The sequence below is a fragment of the Chaetodon auriga genome, chromosome 11, assembly GCF_051107435.1.
Source record: "Chaetodon auriga isolate fChaAug3 chromosome 11, fChaAug3.hap1, whole genome shotgun sequence".
NCBI classification, from domain to species: domain Eukaryota; kingdom Metazoa; phylum Chordata; class Actinopteri; order Chaetodontiformes; family Chaetodontidae; genus Chaetodon; species Chaetodon auriga.
This window is the reverse complement of record NC_135084.1, coordinates 4,884,400-4,902,190: the sequence shown is the minus strand read 5'-3', so window position 1 is coordinate 4,902,190 and position 17,791 is coordinate 4,884,400. Positions and strand designations below refer to the sequence as shown.

The 17,791-nt window shown below is 39.7% G+C and overlaps 1 protein-coding gene across 3 annotated transcripts in view; it reads right to left on the bottom strand.

Annotated features, from left to right (window-relative positions):
* Positions 1-17,791, bottom strand: part of LOC143328094 (uncharacterized) — a 420,223-nt gene that overhangs the window by 277,605 nt on the left and 124,827 nt on the right. For all 3 annotated transcript variants that reach the window (XR_013077785.1, XM_076743024.1, XM_076743023.1), the window contains exon 4: positions 15,158-15,226. The gene's annotated coding sequence lies outside the window, so the exon portion shown is untranslated. The remainder of the gene's footprint in view (positions 1-15,157; positions 15,227-17,791) is intronic.

Genomic DNA, 17,791 nt, shown 5'->3' with positions numbered 1-17,791 from the left:
AACTGACAGGGTGACAAAGTAGAAAGAATGACAGCAGAGAGGAAAAACAAACAAGACAGGCGTGGGCGATCAAGGCAAGTTGGAGTCATTTTTTATCCTTTATTTAATCAGGTACTCTCAGTGAGATCGGCATTCAGTCTTCACAGAAAGACCTAAGAATCAAAAAGTTAGGAAAGAGAACTCAAGAGTAATATGGTGGTAATCACGATTGTATCTCCACACAGCGGCATATGCAGACCATTAAAAAAGAGTGGCTGAATAATGAAAACTGCACCCCCGACAGGACCTTTATATTTGGTTTTATACATATCAGATCAGCGTCTACCAAAGTCTATTTTCAATTTAACCATCAATCTTGAAATAAAATTCAACAATAAAATTCAACTAACTTTAAGACTCTTCTATTAAAACCATGTCCATCCAGCATGAAACGCTCTGTTCAGGCACTCCACCTTGTACTATTGTATAGACCACCTGGTCCATATTCACAAGTTTTCTACCCCTCATTGGAACATGTCAAAGCAGCTTATTTCTCTTGTTTAATCAGTAACAATAAGCACAATCCTAGATTTTCTTGATGCTGTAGCCAGACTTATTGAAAAACAGCCACGTTGGGTGTGCCATCCCTTGTACGGCACATGATCTTTTCAGTAAAAAATAGAGATGAGAAGCAAAATGAGTTGCTTGTCCCCAGCGACCTGTACAATTGGCAGTGCATCATTCATATTACACATTTACACTCCCCCTGAAACATCTTCTAAGTTGGTATTACCTTCCAAACCAACTACCTGCCTCTTAGATCCCTACTAGCTAAACTTTTTAGAGATCTCTGGCCATCTCTGGGACCTACAATGCTGAATAATGTACTAGTTTTAAGACACCACTAAAGAAACCATACCTTGGTCCAGGGTCTCAAAATAACTATTGACCAGTTTCAAATTTAATTCTTCTCAAAAGTAATAGAAATAGTTGTGTCTCAGCAACTTCCAGCTCACATCTTTAATAGTGTGTGTGTGTGTGTGTGTGTGTATGTATATATATATATATATATATTTTTTATTTTTTTTTTGTAACCTTTTCAGTCTACTTTCAGGGCCTGTCACTCCACTGAAACTGCATTTTGTAAAGTGGTAAATGATCTGCTTATTATAGGTTCACATTCCATCCAAGTGCCTACCACTGGATTGCAGTGCAGCTTTTGAAAACATGTATACTTTTGGACCAAATGGAAAATCAATTAGCCATGTCTGGCCAGGCTTTCCCATGGTTAAAGTCTTACCTATCTGAAACAATAGTGCGTTTCCTCTGGACGTAATATGCAGTACCTCAAGGCTCTGTTCTCGGCCCTCTGCTTTTCTCTCTCATTATATTTCACCGTGTACAAATTATACGAAATTATAATTTCCACTGCTGCGCTGATTATAATCAGCAGTATGTGTCTGTGAAGACAGATCATTCCCAAATCATTAAAGGCCTGTTTCCTGCTCCTAAATTTGGATAAAGCTGAGATCCTGATCATTGGCCCTGCTCATCATAGACACCAGTTTGATCAAGTATCAGTAACTCTTAATTGATTTCTCATAGTTTGACAGCCAAGAATCTGCTACATTTGATCCTACTCTCTCTTTTGATCAACACATTACAGAGATTACCAAAACCTTTATTCAACTACATGGCATCGCTAAAATAACATCTTTTCTAATCTTTGCTGACACAGATACCCTGAGTCACACCCTTATTTCATCTAGACTTGATTATTGTAACATTTTATTGTCAGGCCTAGCTTGTGGTAGTACTAAAAATCTTCAAATGGTTCTAAATACTGCAACTAGAATCTAGCATCTGTTCACTGCCTTCCCATCTGTGTTAGATCAGACTTTATGGTGCTCCTGATGACTTAAAAAGTTGTAAATGCCCCTTCATATCTGTCTGATCTCCTTGAACCTTATATTCCATCTTGTGCTGTCTCTCAGAAGACAGGACTCATTCTGGTCTCCAGAGCTGAAAAGAATTCAGTTGAATGCAGGGTCTTTTTCTATCGTGCCCCCTTCCTTTGGACTAACCTCCCTGCTGATATCGGATAGTCTGACACCATTGGCGGCCTTTAAATCCAAACTTAAAACTCATCTTTTTGCCTCAACTTTTAGTTTGCAGCTTTCATTATGTTCGCATATGTGCAGCCTGGAAAAACAAGTGCCACAGTTTGCACAGATTAGGTTAAGAAGCTCAATGATTGTACTACTCCAACCATCTTTTGAGTACGAAACACTCGTCTTTGAATGAGCATGCTGGGATAGAGTTGTTCTGATCAGCAGAAGAGTTAGAGGCTCTCCTGCATGCCACACACACACACCTGCTCTTGACCATTGTATATTTAGATAGATTTATCTATAAACGGACATTGAAGGAGGAAATTACAAGCTGTTGACAGCCACCAGTCAAGTCTATAGAGTTTCACGCTCAGTAGATTAATGGTGTGAACAATGATAGTATTTCTGAAGCAAAAAGTAATTGATGGCCATTAAAGAGAATGCAATCGTGTGGGTTTGGAGACAAATTCCAAACATTAAGCTAAGATTGCTAAAGACAGCTAACTTGGAAGTTATACATCATCAGGTGTGGAGGAAGTATTCAGGTGGACTACTTCAGTAAAAGTATAAATGCCACACTGTAAAAATACACTGTTAAAAGCAAAAGTCATGCATTGAAAATGTTGCTAAAGTAAAAGTATGTGAATATAATCAGGATGTACTGATTACTAAATGTATCAAAAGTACTCAAAGCAGATGGTTAGCAAAGCAGCTATACTAGTATGTATTATATGATTTACAGAATTTTTAATCCTCATTCATGTAAAAGTAGGATTTTACTGTAGCTGGTGCAAGTGGAGCTCATTTTGAACTACTCTGGATAACTAATGATTATTTCATCATGGATTGATCTGCTGATTATTTTCTCTGTCAATCCACTGAGTGTTTAGTTTTTAAAAATTTGGGAAAATGTGCAAAATACAATCGCTCATACCCAGAGCTCAAAGTGACAGGTTCATAGTGTTTGTTTCATCCAACCAGCGGTCCAAACCTCAAAATTATTAGAAATACATTCAAATTCTGAAAACTGCACATTGTACAGCCACCATCCACCACGACCACCTCACTTTGGCTCAAGCGCGTACATAATTGTAGCATTTCATTTAGTCAAACAAATGTCCCTGAACATGAACCAGGCAGTGAATTAGTTGTATATAATGTATCTACAATATATGTAGTTAGTTGTATAGAATTTCTAGGTGACAGGGTTGCAATTAATGTACTTAGTTACTTTTCTCCACTGTACATTATACTGAACCATTTCTTCTTCACACTCATCACTGATCACTACCCCTCATCACTAAATTTTCACTATGCATCTCATGAAGTACAACTTGGAAAATTGAAATTGTTTGAGTTTTTCTAAAAGTCTCCTACCTTTCTCATTCTTTTCCCCACAGTTTTCACTTTTTATGAAGAAGCATACATTGTGATCCTCTCTCATTTCCTTCTGTCTACGCACTGTTGTTCTAATAAGAAGTCTGCTGTATGTCACATGAGGCTATTGTGTCAGAAGAAAGAGAAGAGACTGTTCATGTATGACCTGCAGTGTGTTAGGGCTAGCGGTATTGTAGTGGCAGTATTTGTATGGATGAGTTGGCAAACACACGCAGGTATTAACACACACATGGATGCACAGACATTTTATTTGCACACGGCAGATTAGTTTAGACGAGCCAACAAATGTGTGCATTCTTGAATGCACAAACAAGTTTTGTATTCTTTCTCATATAGACAATTTAAGACAGACAAGCATATATACAGACTTAGGACAGACTCAGGATTAGTCAGTTGATAATTGACAGAAAATGACTTGACAATGTTCTTAAACAGAATTGTTGCCATTCTGTGTTATACAAATATACAATGAATATCTGAAGGCCAATAAATAAAATCTTAACTCAAGGTCCATTTAATAACTTTTTTTAAGCTTTCAGTTGCTTCTTATGGTCATCATTAGTGGATGGAGTGCTCATAAAGTGTGCTGTTCACATAGTTTCCACTATGAAAAGAGTTTTTGTCAGACTGCAATTTCCAAGGTCAAGAAGAAAATTTTACACTCAATAATCTGTGGGTTTGATGGACAATAACAAGTAATCTTAAGACTTTGCATTGAGCTCTGGGACATTATAAAAAAAAGTTTTTTCCGGTTCTCATAAACCAAACAATAAATTGAACAATGGTTAAATAGCCAATAATAAAAATAATCATCAGTTGCTTCCATAGTATTAACATACAAGTATGTTTTCCTGTTCCTGCAACATGCAAGGTAGCTATTCACTTTATGAATGAATGGTTAGATCAAGACTTATTTATCTGTGCAGTCTACTCTCAGTGCTTGCACAAATACCTGAGTACATGGCCAGTGGTGAAGCAACTATGTACATTTACTCAAGTACTGAACTGTACTGTACATACTGTACAGTTTTGAAGTGTTCCTACTTTACTTGAGTATTTCCATTTTATCCATTTTATACTTTACTACAGTTCGTAAGGAAATCTTTACCTCACCACATTCATTTATCAAACACTGTATTCTTTCACTCTGGTTAGACTACTTTTGCTACAAACTGTTCTGTGCATGTATTGTATATTTGTTGTTGTCCAATTAAAACCACATACATCTCACCACGTTAAGAATTAATTCAATCCATGTGGGAGCATTTAATCCTTTGGTTTTTCTGAAAACATCACCAAACATGGTTCTGGGTTTGAACTGGGATTGGACATAATCACACATGTATATTTTGTGTGCATGTTGTACTGGTATATGTAAGTCTTGTAAGACTTGTTTTGTCAAAGTAACACAGCATGACTGTGAGTGTCTCTGTATTAATTTTATTTATTTCCATACAATATAGTCTGTATGAATAAGCAAGACTATTATGTGTGTATATTATTGCCTGTGTGTGTTTGTGTCTGTGCGTGTGCACACTAGCTTCCCATTGTGTCCAAAAAGCATATACTCCACTTTTTTTGCTTGTGTGTGTGATTACGTACATTGTATGATTTCATATCATAGACACAATGCATAAACACCTGACTGCGTATACTGTGTGTGTACTCAGTATCTGTGCATGTGGTCAGCAGTGGTTCAGCACCGATGTCTAACCTCGGCCGTAACATTGAAGTTGGAGAGGTTGCTATGGTAATAATAAAAGTAGGCACCTTGCAACGGGAGCAGTGTATTGAAGCTTCTGTATGTTCTGAGCTTTCCTATTGTCACATCCTATCTGGTTGACCTTGGAGGCTATCTTTAGAATTTAAGAAAAACACTTTAGAATTCCCCACAGTGCCATCATGGTCCGCACTCATAACACTCTGACACTGGCTGATTGCAATGCATCTTTACCAATATCCAGCTTTGATTAGAGTCGTCACATAAATGCATTCAGCAAAACTTCCTTTAAAGAGAAAATTATGATGTTGGACTTTAATTTCAGTGACCTCGAAGGCCATTTTTAAATTTCTCAAACAGACATTTTAGAATGTTAAACAAGCAAAAGATGGATAACCACGGTGTTCCCACTGGCTTCCCCTGCTACATGAATGGATCATATTTGGACTGGTGATTCTGTGCAAGCTTTAAATCAGTTTTGGGATTTTGGAACATTGGTCCTGCATATTGTGATGGACAAAAGAGTTATGTAAATAGATGAATAAATATAAAAATCTTCATAATTTTGTCCTGTGAGAATACATAATAGTGAAAGGCCTTCCTTTTAAACACAGTTTGCCCACATAGCATTACATTGTTAGCTGTCTGTTTATATGTCATAAATAGATGTCATTAATTTGTAGGTGTCCATGTACACTGCTAATAAGTAATAAGTAATAAATAATAGGATTAGTTAGACACGCAGTGACTGAAATATATTAGCCTGTGTTTAGGCACTCTCATTTCTAAAGGACAACACTTCACTTTAAATAGGCATTATTCCTTCTGAGGAGGAGTTGGACTGTACCGGTATATATGTATGCGGTTGCCCTTGGAATTAATAGTTAATGTATTGTTGAAAAATTGTTTGAGAATCCTCTGTTACAGTATAAAATCACACTGGAGAAGAGGTCAAGAGGTTAAAAGAGAAAGACCAAAGGGCTGCCAATCACCTTGAGCGAAAAGCTGCTGGCAAAATCATGAGAATGTGCAGTAATTCTAGTACAGCGCAGTGAAAAACAGCTCTGATTTGCAGTATTTTGCTTTGACAAACATGTGAGTCACAAGGTCATGACTGGAAAAAGAGGAGGCCTATAAAGGAGACTCATTAAATGAATAGTTCAACATTTTGGGAAATATGTCCATTTGATCTCTTTCCTGAACTGGAGTCTGGTGGCGGTTAGCGTAGCTTAGTATACACGTTCAAAAGGGACACAGCCAGCCTGTCTATGACTTAAGTTCGAGAACATGCCGACCAACATCAAACCACGGACGTTCTGATTAGGGGACAACCCCGTCTATCTCCAGAGCCACAGTCACTGTTTGTGTCACCACTAAATGAATGAGATGCAATGTGTTCATTAGTGAACTTTAGAGGTGGTAGACATGTTTATGAAGTCTGGACACAGCCAGGCTAAATATTTTGCCCTACTTCCAGCTTTTTTCTTAATTTAGATTAACCACTTTGTGACATGAGTGTGATGTGAGTCGACCTTTAGGAGAGAAACAAATGTCAACCCCATCAAGTTTACAGTTTCTGTTTAATCTTCCCAAAGCAACATAGTGAATATTGATGTAATCATAACATAATGGGAAAGACCTGTTAACTTCATATGTCAAGTAATTACCTTTACTCCGTTTGGATCTATATAGATTTTCATTTTGCCAATTTGGGTAGTTTCTTTATTGAGCTATTTATTTATAGGCTTCCAATATGGCTTCCAGTCTCATCTCTTTCTCTTGTTAACAACATTTGATCACAGATGTGTAAAGTTAGAGTACATTTTGGCTGTACTGTAAAACAAACCGTCCTCTTCAGTGTAAATTATGTTGAAGTTCCCTGCTTTCGAGTAGCTGGCTGACCAAAAGAAATACAAAAAAAAAAAAAAAAACATATCTAAAGAATTCCCTCGCTGTCTATGAAGCAGAATATTTTCTCAGGAAAACACACATGCACACACACACACACACACACACACACACACACACACAACTTTAAGTCCATTAAATAACCAAAGCATAACCATCATGGTGGGTGGTAGTAAGAAAAACTATAGATCTGTAATAACTAGAGAGGTAGTCGAGCCTCCTGTGTGTTTTAATTCCTCTAACAGAGCCGTTTGCCTCGTCGCAGGGTGGGAAGGAAAAGGCCTTTTAATGGAGATACACTCATAGCTGATTGCAGGTCATTACACTACCACAGGGAGAGACCAGAGGAAGGAGCTTAATGGTCGAGGGAGAGGAGCGCTCGTAAACCATCACACACACACACGCACACACACACACACACACACACACACACACACACACACACACACAGTGAGGCTGACACTCCCCAGTGAAGACTTTGTGTCCATGGGTGCTTCCACACACTCTTCAACACAGATCTTACTTCTCAACACACAAGCATAGACAGTGAGTCTTACACACACACAAACACACATTTAGGCGCGCCTCACACAGAAACACACACTCCACACTCCTCCAATGTTTTTTTTTTCCTGATTATTCTATCACGGTAGAGTTTGTTTAAGACCCCATTAGAATCAAAAGGGCGACAATCTTCTTAATCAAGCTTAATTTATTAAAACATCAGCCGGTGCTATTAACATTAACAGGATGAGGCAGGAAGGCAGACAGCGGGAAGCTGTAATGGAGGAAGAGACAGACAGAAACAAAGAGGTGGAAGGAAGAATATGGCCAGAAAAAGAAGGAAGAAAGGGGAAGTAAAATCAATGAGCAAAAACAGAATGTGTCACTGCTTTTTGTTATATCTGTTTTGTTTTTTTTTCTTTCTATTTTGGAGCTGCAGAGATCACTTTGTTAATCAAATGTAACTCTCAGACAGGTAAGTAGTTTTTTTAACAAGAGCGACTGAGGAAATTCCTTTAGATTTTTTCCCATTGAATTTTGCTTTTAGCAACCTGTTGTTAATAAAGTCCATAAACCAACACAGGGTTTTTTCAGACTCAGCACATTTATATTTGGCAACTTTCTGGTGCACAAAAAAAAAAAATTGACTAAATCTGCAAATGGCTTTTTACAGGTTCTAAACAGATGTTGATTGTTTGACTGATGAGGAAGAGATGACAGAACTGCGCTGATGATCCTGATGAAGATTAATATGCAAACAATTACAAACTGGTAAGAGATTCACAGATTCTTGTTCTACACATTCACGAGGTGCAGCAGGCCCTCCACAGCATCAACACATGCTAGGCCTGAGGGTGTACAGGGGCATGTACTCCAGGCCTGTGCTGACCGGCCAGCAGAAGTATTCACACACGACCTCTCAACCTGCCTCTACACACACACTACCTCCATGCCTCAATTCCGCCACTGTGCTGATTCTCAAAAAACCTATGGTAACTGTCCCAGTGACTATCAGTCACTCGCGTCCCAGTCATTTAAGAATGCTTTGAACTTCTGGTAAAGACATTCTGCCACCAGTTGTCCTATCTGCTAAACACATCGACTACGGACGCCTTCTGTGTGGCTCAACCTTCTCTCACCGAGAAAGACACAACCCCTACGTCAAGGTCCTATTTGTTGGCTACAGCTCTGTGTTTAATACCATCACACTCCAGACAGTTGGACCCCCTCCTTTATGCACTCTTCATACATGGCTGCCAACCCATCCACAGCTGAACACTATTGCTAAGTTTGCAGATGAAACACCAAAAACACAATCGTGGATTTTAGGACTCTCCACATCAACACAGAGGTAATGTTGAATGGTAAATGGATTGTATTTATATAGTGCTTTTCAAGTTTGACGACCACTCAAATCGCTTTTACGGCAGCCTGCATTCACTCGTTCGCACACAAATTCATACAGAGGCTGAGCCACCTGCTCAGCGTTACCCATTCAAACACGCCACAGCATTGGGGGCAATTTTGGGGTTCAGTATCTTGCCCAAGGATACTTCTGCCTGTGGACTGCCGAGGCCAGGGATCTAACCACCAACCTCCTGATAGGTGGACGACCACTCTACCTCCTGAGCCAGCCCTTTTGGAGACGGTCCCAACCTTCAGGGTTCTGGGAGTCACCATCAAAGAGGACCTATCCTGGGCTGCCAAAACCTCAGCAGTGGTGGGTAAGTCACAATAACCTTTATACACTGAGGAAATTAAGGAAAAGCTGCTTGTCATCTTCTACAGATGCACCACAGAGAGCATCCTAACAAACTGCATGACAGCCTGGTACAGCAGCTGCACCAAGGCCGACACAAAAACCCTCCAGCATGTTGTGACATGTTGGCATTGAGCTGCCATCACCAGAACATCTTCACAGCACGTGCTGTGTGAGGAGGGCTAAGAACATCATAAAAAACATTACACACCCTGGACACCATCTGTTTAAGCTCCTCCCATCAGGCAGGCACACACACAAATGGACTAAAAAAACAGCTTTTTCCCAAAAGCTGTGACTATTGAACTCAGTCATCTCCTCAGTCTGACAAGACTGATGTGCTGCCATCATTGGAGCATGTGCAATATTTACTTGCATGTCACTTTAAGCCACTCATTATGTGCAATAGTTCTACACCATCCACACGTCATTCAGCACCCCAATACACTCCATACCTGTCACACTGCACTGTATACTGTACTTTTACTGCTGAATCCTTTTGTGTGAGTTGGATTTTTTGTAGTATTTTATTGTAAATTGTAGCTTATATTTTGTATTTGTATTTTATACTTTAAATTCTTCACATTTTGTACTTCATATTGTTTAGATTCTGTACTTTTTATCACTGATATGTTATATTTCTGCCTCATTCTTATTTATTATTAGTAAATATGCATGAGTCTTCACTGCAAATGCAGCATTTGAGGTTGAGGCAATTGCAATTTCGGTATGCTGTAAAGTTCTTGTATCACTAAAAAGAGAGAAATGTGAAACACTGACATCTCTCAATGTTTAATCACACCTTTGATAAGGACATGTAGTTTGTACAGTCTATAACATGCAAAGACATTTATTTTCAACGTAGTCTCAATTTTAGCCATTATAATACTTTTTACCCGACTTCAAAGATTGCATAGTGAAATGTGACAGTGACCCCCTCCATGCCACACACACACACACACACACACACACACACACACACACACACACACACGCACACACACACACTCTGAACAGACACCTCACTGATATAAGTATTACTTGATAGATGGGTAGACCTGCCAAAATTTTGAAAGGAATTGTAGCATAAAGGATACAGTTTATCAAACTGAAATTTAATGACATTTGCGCAGTGCTGTCCAAAATCTTCATGTGTGAAATTTGGGGAAGAATGGACCAAATTTGAATATTGTGTCTGCTTTTTCTGAGCAGTTTTAATCACCCACTGCAGAGCCCTCCTGTCCTGGGCTGCACACATCCCATGTCTACTTATAAGTCAGAATGCTTTGTATCCAGATTTTTATTTTTAAGTATATCTATCAGTTTTGGTAGCATTTGAACAAATCTTTTGGGATTTTTTTCAAATCAATGGCTTGATTTCTCAGGTTGCATTAAAGCAAAGTTTGTTAACATATTGCAATACCTGTCGCAAAAAGTTCATCAGTGGTCTTTAGGATCTTTTGGTGATTTTTGACAAAAGTCTGAAAGTTTCCAGTGCAATGTTGCTAAAATGTAATTATTTAATTCGAAACATTGTAAAAGTATCCCTCGTCAGCCATGACAAAATGTTAGATGGTGACTTGGACATAACTTTTGATCATGTTGACCTGTTTCAAGAATAAAGTTTGCAGTCAAACACGAGATGTACATATTTTGAACTTTCCCCTACAGGCACAATGTCTCATAGACGCAGCATGAGGAACAACTGTGCCAGCTTTGGTTACAACAGATTTATGATATTCATTCTCACTATTGAAAAGGAACGGTAGCACAGCTTATCAAAAGCTCAGGCTAAAATCTTCACGTGTGCAATTTGGAGAAGAATGGACCAAATTTGAATGTTGTGTCTGTTTCGCCAATTATTTAAAACCTCATGGCCAAAAATTGCTGTGCCGTGGACCGAAAGATCTGTTGTCATCCGGTACCTGCGGCACTTCAATAGGCCAAGTTTTCAGTTTTTCTCCACCAGAGTTGTATTCCGAGCAGAGCGGAGAGGATTTTGAAGAGCATTTCTATTATCTGTTGTCTATTTCCACTCATGCCGGCCACCAAAGAACACGCCAAGAATAACCAGAAATACCAAGCGCATCACCTCCGCTGGATCTCAGGATTAACCAGAATACATAGAGAGAATTTAGATATATTAATTTAGACTTAAAAAAAAGCTATTTGTCTTGAGCCAAATGAGCATCACGCCCCAAACTCCTGATCATACATTACTGCTTGAATTGTTAATTTGAAATCTTTTTTGACCACACTCACAAAGGAAACATACTGGTCAGATTGCCAGGAAAGATACTGAACCCATTTTTTCTACAAAGCTCTCTTTGTACACTAACCCAGCCACCTTTAATGCTCTTCCCACTAAGTACTAACGCTCCTTATGTGTATTGACATACACTGTTGACAAGTCAATTCAATTTACCTAAGGAAAATGGTTAACGTTTTTATTAGGTTAATTAGCCCGCCCCCTGCGGGAGTTGCGGGATGAGCGAGATAAGAGATAAATGCACAGCTCTGGTGTAATGGCCAACAGGCTAAAGACTGGAGAATGGTCATTTGTCATCATAACGTATCATACAATGACACATGATACAGACGCAACCAAACATACTGACAATTTTATTTCTTTATGAGAAACTGAAAGGGAAACTCCACCAATTTTACATATACAAGACTTTATTTGTACTACTGTGTAGCTAGTGAACATAGCTACCATAATTACTTCTGTGACTCTGGAGGAGCTTTTTCAAGTCTGAGAAAACAGCTATTGATGGTGTCATCAGGGTTATCTCATCTTGATCTTTGAGGCTATAACAGAAAGTGCGTAACTGGATCACAGAGTTTGAAATCTACGGTGATGCAAAGAAAGTCAACATCAAGATGCTATTAGCTAGCACAACGGGACAGGGTCCAGAATTTTTGAAGCTTGACTTGTGTTTGCAATTAAAAATCTGGATACTTCAGCTTCTGCTGTTTCATTTTGATCATTCTTTCTTCTTAACCCAGTTTACAGTGTGGCACTAGTGATGGCACTGTCAGTCGCTTGGTTTGGTGAACCCTAAAATATCTTAACAACTACTAGATGGATCGCCGTCAAAGTCTGACAATCATGCTCCCCAAAGGATAAAATGAACTTTAATCATAGGGGGAAGTTTCACTGATAGCAACACACTTTCACTTTCAGAACATTCTCACCTGGAAGCTCCCCAGGACACCTACGGTGTGATTTGTTGGACACTGAGCAGCAGTTGGGGGGTAGGGGCTTCACTCAAGGGAGGGGCAAGTGCTGCTGTGCTGCTACTTACCACACCCTGGTACAGCCTGATCGTCTGGGGTCAAACACCTACTTTCTACTCACAGGCCCACTTCTTCCAATCCACACTAAACATCAGCAGGATGTTAGCATGCTGGCATCTTTGTCTTCTCTGTGTCCCTCAACTTAATGGAAGTGAAGGAGGCAGGGGGGAGAGATCTTGACCACCATAGCAGACATATGAGTGCATTTTCTTTTTCCTGTTTGACCCTTGTCACAGGGTCCCAGTAGAATAAAAAGACCAAAAAACCACTCCAAACATCAAACTCACGCACACTTGAACTTAAAGTAACACAGGCTAAATGCATATGCAGACATCAACAAAACAAACAAAAATAACAACATCCCCTCTTCTTATTAGTGTACAGCCTCAAATGAAAACCTTGCATGTGACATGCACTGCGTACACACACCAACATACCCTCTGTTGAGTGCACACACAGAGACGCAGTCACACACAGAGCGGTGTGGACTGCGGACAGGCGGTGCAGGGCTCCCTTGCCGAAAGCCTTATTGATTGGGATAAAGGTCTTTTGATGAGGCAGATTGCTCATCAGGCTGGAACGACATGTTTCTAAGATGTGACGCCTTTTCAGACCAGCCCAGGGGCTCATCGACCAAGGCATGGCCATCCTATCTGTGTATGTGTGTGTGCATTTATGTGTGTTTGTCTGTCTGTCTTTAGTGATCACACTTAAGACGAGGCAACATTGATTGGAGTTAGGCCCATCTGGGTCACCCTGGCCCCACCCTGACGTGTCCTCTGCTGGTGGAAGGACACGGCTGATGCTGGGCCCCAGCCACATCAAACAAAATGTCAAAATGCAATTAACATTTGCTAAAAAGATCTTTTATTTGAGGGTAAGATGTAAGCATATAATTGCAAAAAATCTGTGTTTCCCCAAGTAATAATAGTTATTCACAGATAGGCCTAATTACTGGATCATGTGTCTGACTTTAGCTCTATTTAGTGTTGAAGTGGTTAAATAAAAGATGCCACATTTATTGCTGTAAAATGCCTGTTGCTTGCAAATCCACAGCCCAAATCATTCTGATAAAGATCCTCTCTGTAAGAGTTCCAATGAATAATTATTTTTAATCTAAATAATGTTTTACTGTGACGGGCATCACTTGTAGTGACAAACCCACAGAGAATTATCATCCAACTCTGTAGTTTCACTCAGGCCCACAGTGCATTTTAGCATCTTTTAATTCATTGTTTTGGCTTTATGGCCTTCGACTGCTGTCAACCACTCTCATAACCTGGTTTCCAGCCCCAGCAGGCAGCTGTTTTCACCAAAAAAGCAATAAAAATCCACTGAATGCTACCTACTCAGCAGCAAACGGCAGACACAGATTCAGCTAGTGAACAAAGTGGAGTAGTAGCTAAAGAGACAGATGCCTTTCTCTGGAGACCAAAAACAGAGGATAAAGAGACCACCATTCAACCAGCAATCACATGCCCTGCGAAATGGTCTTGAGCAAGGCACTAAAACTGTACAGTATAATTCTGACTTAAATTTTCAATAGTGCTAAGTTTTTGTACAAACAACCAAATCCAACAAAGTTATTTTAAAATCCTGCCATCCAGGTGAAAAAGAAAAGATGCAAGACTCAAATCAGCTCACCCACATGACCAAAGCAGATACATGGATAGTCCTTCCATCTTTGCCCTCTCATCAGTGATTGGGGGGATTCAGATTTTTGGGTGGTCTAGAAGTTGTCCAAGGGAAGGCAACAATGGAAGGAGTGGACTCTGTGCATCTGCCCACCCCACTGGCTCTCTTTTTTACCATTGCTGAGATATCCAAGCTCTTAATAATTGATTAGAATTGATTTTAACCGAGTCCTGACCTGAGCTAGGATGGACAGGCAGTGCCGTCCAACCATGAATATGTGTGTTTATGTGTGTGCGTGTGTGTTTATATGCATTTGTGCCTGTGTGGCTTGTGTTTCCACATGCGTGAACGTTGCATTTACAGTAAACCACAAAAAGAAGGTGCAGTGTGTGTCTTTTTGTCTGCATGCGCCCATGGCAGGAGGAAAGAGGGCGGTGTGCTCATCTTTAAAAGCTCCAGACGTGTTCCCGGAATTAAATATTTAGGCAGACGAAGCCTTGACCTCCATGTGCTTGCAGAGACTCCTGGTTCCCATTGATTTCTGACAAGACAACTGGGACGCCATTACAACAAAATGCACTATAGCCAGCTGCACATACCCTCTGACACTCTCGCCAGCTTAACGCCCCCTCCTACCAACCCTCATTGGCCACTGTGAGTGTGTGTTCATCCACTGAGATGGTCACAGCTCAAGGTCTTCCTTCTACATTCATTCCCAGACAAGCTTTCACTGGGACTGTTGACCAGTGAAACTAAGTGCTGGTAAGCTATCTACCCTTTTCCCAAACACACACGCATACACACACAAACACACCATTATATGTGTGAGCTCCAATCACATACCCGACTGGAGGCAGATCAGAGACAGGCAGCTGCGAAGAGCTGGGAGGTCGTACATCAGTATTCTTCCACCTGAGACAGAGACAAAGACAGATTAAGAGCCAGTTACTGAAAGGGATAAAGTTTATATTGTGTTTAATCCCTTGCATTTAACTAGGCTTTAATACATCAGGTATTCAAATAAAAGTGACAGTATCGTGAAATATAGGCTCCTAAGTGCTGCAGTGATTCCACCTTATGTTTAACACTTTTCTTTATTGCTCTGTAACTCTGTCTCTGTGATATTTTTTTTAGGTTGTCTTTTTTATCTTTGCTTGACAAAACGCAATCAGGAAAGTTTGGGATGTGCTGGAAATTCTTGCTTTTAGTAAATGAAAAAAAAAAAAAATAAAAAAATGCCGCATTGCAGTCTGGTGAGGAAATGTGAAATAAACAGGATGAATATTAAAATGTCAGGCCAATGTTTCAGCGCTTTTTAGATCAGCGCTCTTAAACCTACTGTTCCACCAGATTCCACTCTGGAATTTGCCAGACGCAGGAACTTCGGTGAATGATAATTTCTTCTCAGCGGGGTACCCCTGTTGAAAGGTTCCAAATTACTGTGAATGTATTATTGCTCGTTTCCTGGGAACTCAAGCATGTGCACAATGAAGAAACAAGGTCCATCTTAGAGATCCAGTGGTCCTCAATCGACTGAGTCAGTTAAATTGCATGTTTCATGTGTTGTTTAAAGCCTGTTTAATTGTTCGGCCACATCTGACTAGTTTTTTAATATTGTTGTTCCCAGATTTCAGCAATCACACTAGTTAGTACAATGTTATCATAACTGAACCATTGGACAGCGGTACAAAAATACAACCAAAGTTTTTCTTAATAACAGTGCAGTGAGTAACAACACTAGTTAGCTTGATCATCAATTGCGGTTGCAGGTGGACTGTTAATGCATTATTTGCAGCCCGTTGAAATACAAATATTAAAGTTGCGGCAGTTATTACAGCTCTCCACCAACTCCTGAGAAAAATATTTGGCATTTCAGCCACAAAATGTTTGACTATGTTCACCAGCTAGACATTGTTTGTTGTTTGATGCAGAGCAAGTAGTGTTGGATTTATCAGAGCTTTTTTTGCTGAAAATAGCCGCCTGCGTGCCTTGGAAACAAGGTTATGAGAGCAGTGAGAATGAACCAAGGCAATAACATACCCCTACAACCAATATAATGATCTGAAGGACACTTAAATGCTCTGTAAAGCTGAAGTGTAGGGGCACAGTGTAATCAGGTGACAGTTTGGTGATTGGGGGGTTTACTGAAATGAACGAGCCCTTTCACACTCCGTATCATGATTTTCACACCATGTGATCCATTGTCACTATACAAATATCTATGACTGCAGCTGTAAGAACTTATCCACAACAAAGTAATAAAAAAGCACACTAAACAAAGTGGAACTCAGCTGCATTATTACTATTGCACGAAGTGAATATGATATAACAGAAACTGATATACCTTAAATGTTTGCTGAGTGTGTTCCACAACGCCACAGACAAATCATTGTGAACTGCAGAGTTCATGAGTCAAGGCAAATTTTATTTATACAGCCCAAAATCACAAATCACAATTTACCTCAGGGGGATTTACAATCCATACACCGTAGGACACCCTCTGTCCTTAGACCCTAAATCCCCCTCTCTAACCCGAACAAAAATGTAGAGTATGTGTGTCTGCGCGTGCAGACCACATTTAGGCCATAATCTGCGCCCTGTACAAAAGGTTAATCACAGTGTGGATTGGAAGACAGTTGATGCACATGAGCACAGTGTGTTCTGTCTGTCTGACAATGACAGTGACACAAATAACAACAAGAGCATTTTAATCCCACCTCACCACACTTCCTGCCCTGCCCTGAGACTTAACCCAGTTGGGCCATTCACTGTGCATTATTAAATAGTTGAGCCTGTTTTGTTTTGTTTTTCTCTCTTATTTTGGTGCTGTGGTGTAGTGTAGTGCACTGATGCCGTCTGCCCGTCAGCATCACTGACTACCTTTTATTCTAATGACCTTCAGACCTTTAATGGAATGATTGGGCCGAAATTCTCTCAATGCACAAGCAATACTCAAAGCTAATATCCACCAATGAAACATACAATACCCTCAGAAAATAAACACTTTTCTGTGAGGATACTCCACACAGTCACCATTAGTTGTTCGATATGGTGAACTAGTGAATAGGTGGAGTATCCTTGAAAATATTTATCCTTCTTTAGTGTCACTGAGCAAGCTGCTTCAATCCATGGGCTGCATTTTGTAGCTGAACCTGATCTTTGACCTCCCTGTGGAGGGATGGAAAAGATATAGTAAGCCCATTGGTGATCAAATATTTTTATTTATTTATTTATTTATTTTTATTTTCTATTTTTTTTTTTTTTTTGAGAAAAACGTGTTCAGGTTGTTCTCAATACACACTGCTTGATGTACTCTATGTGACTGTTATACTGTGTTTTTGTGGATGGACTCTAGTGTTAATTTCAATAACGAAAACTAAGAAGAAATATATTCATCAACATTTTTTTTCCAAAGAGTAAGACAAGACAACAACAGGTGGAACTGATGGCAAACGAACTGTGACTTTATCAACATGC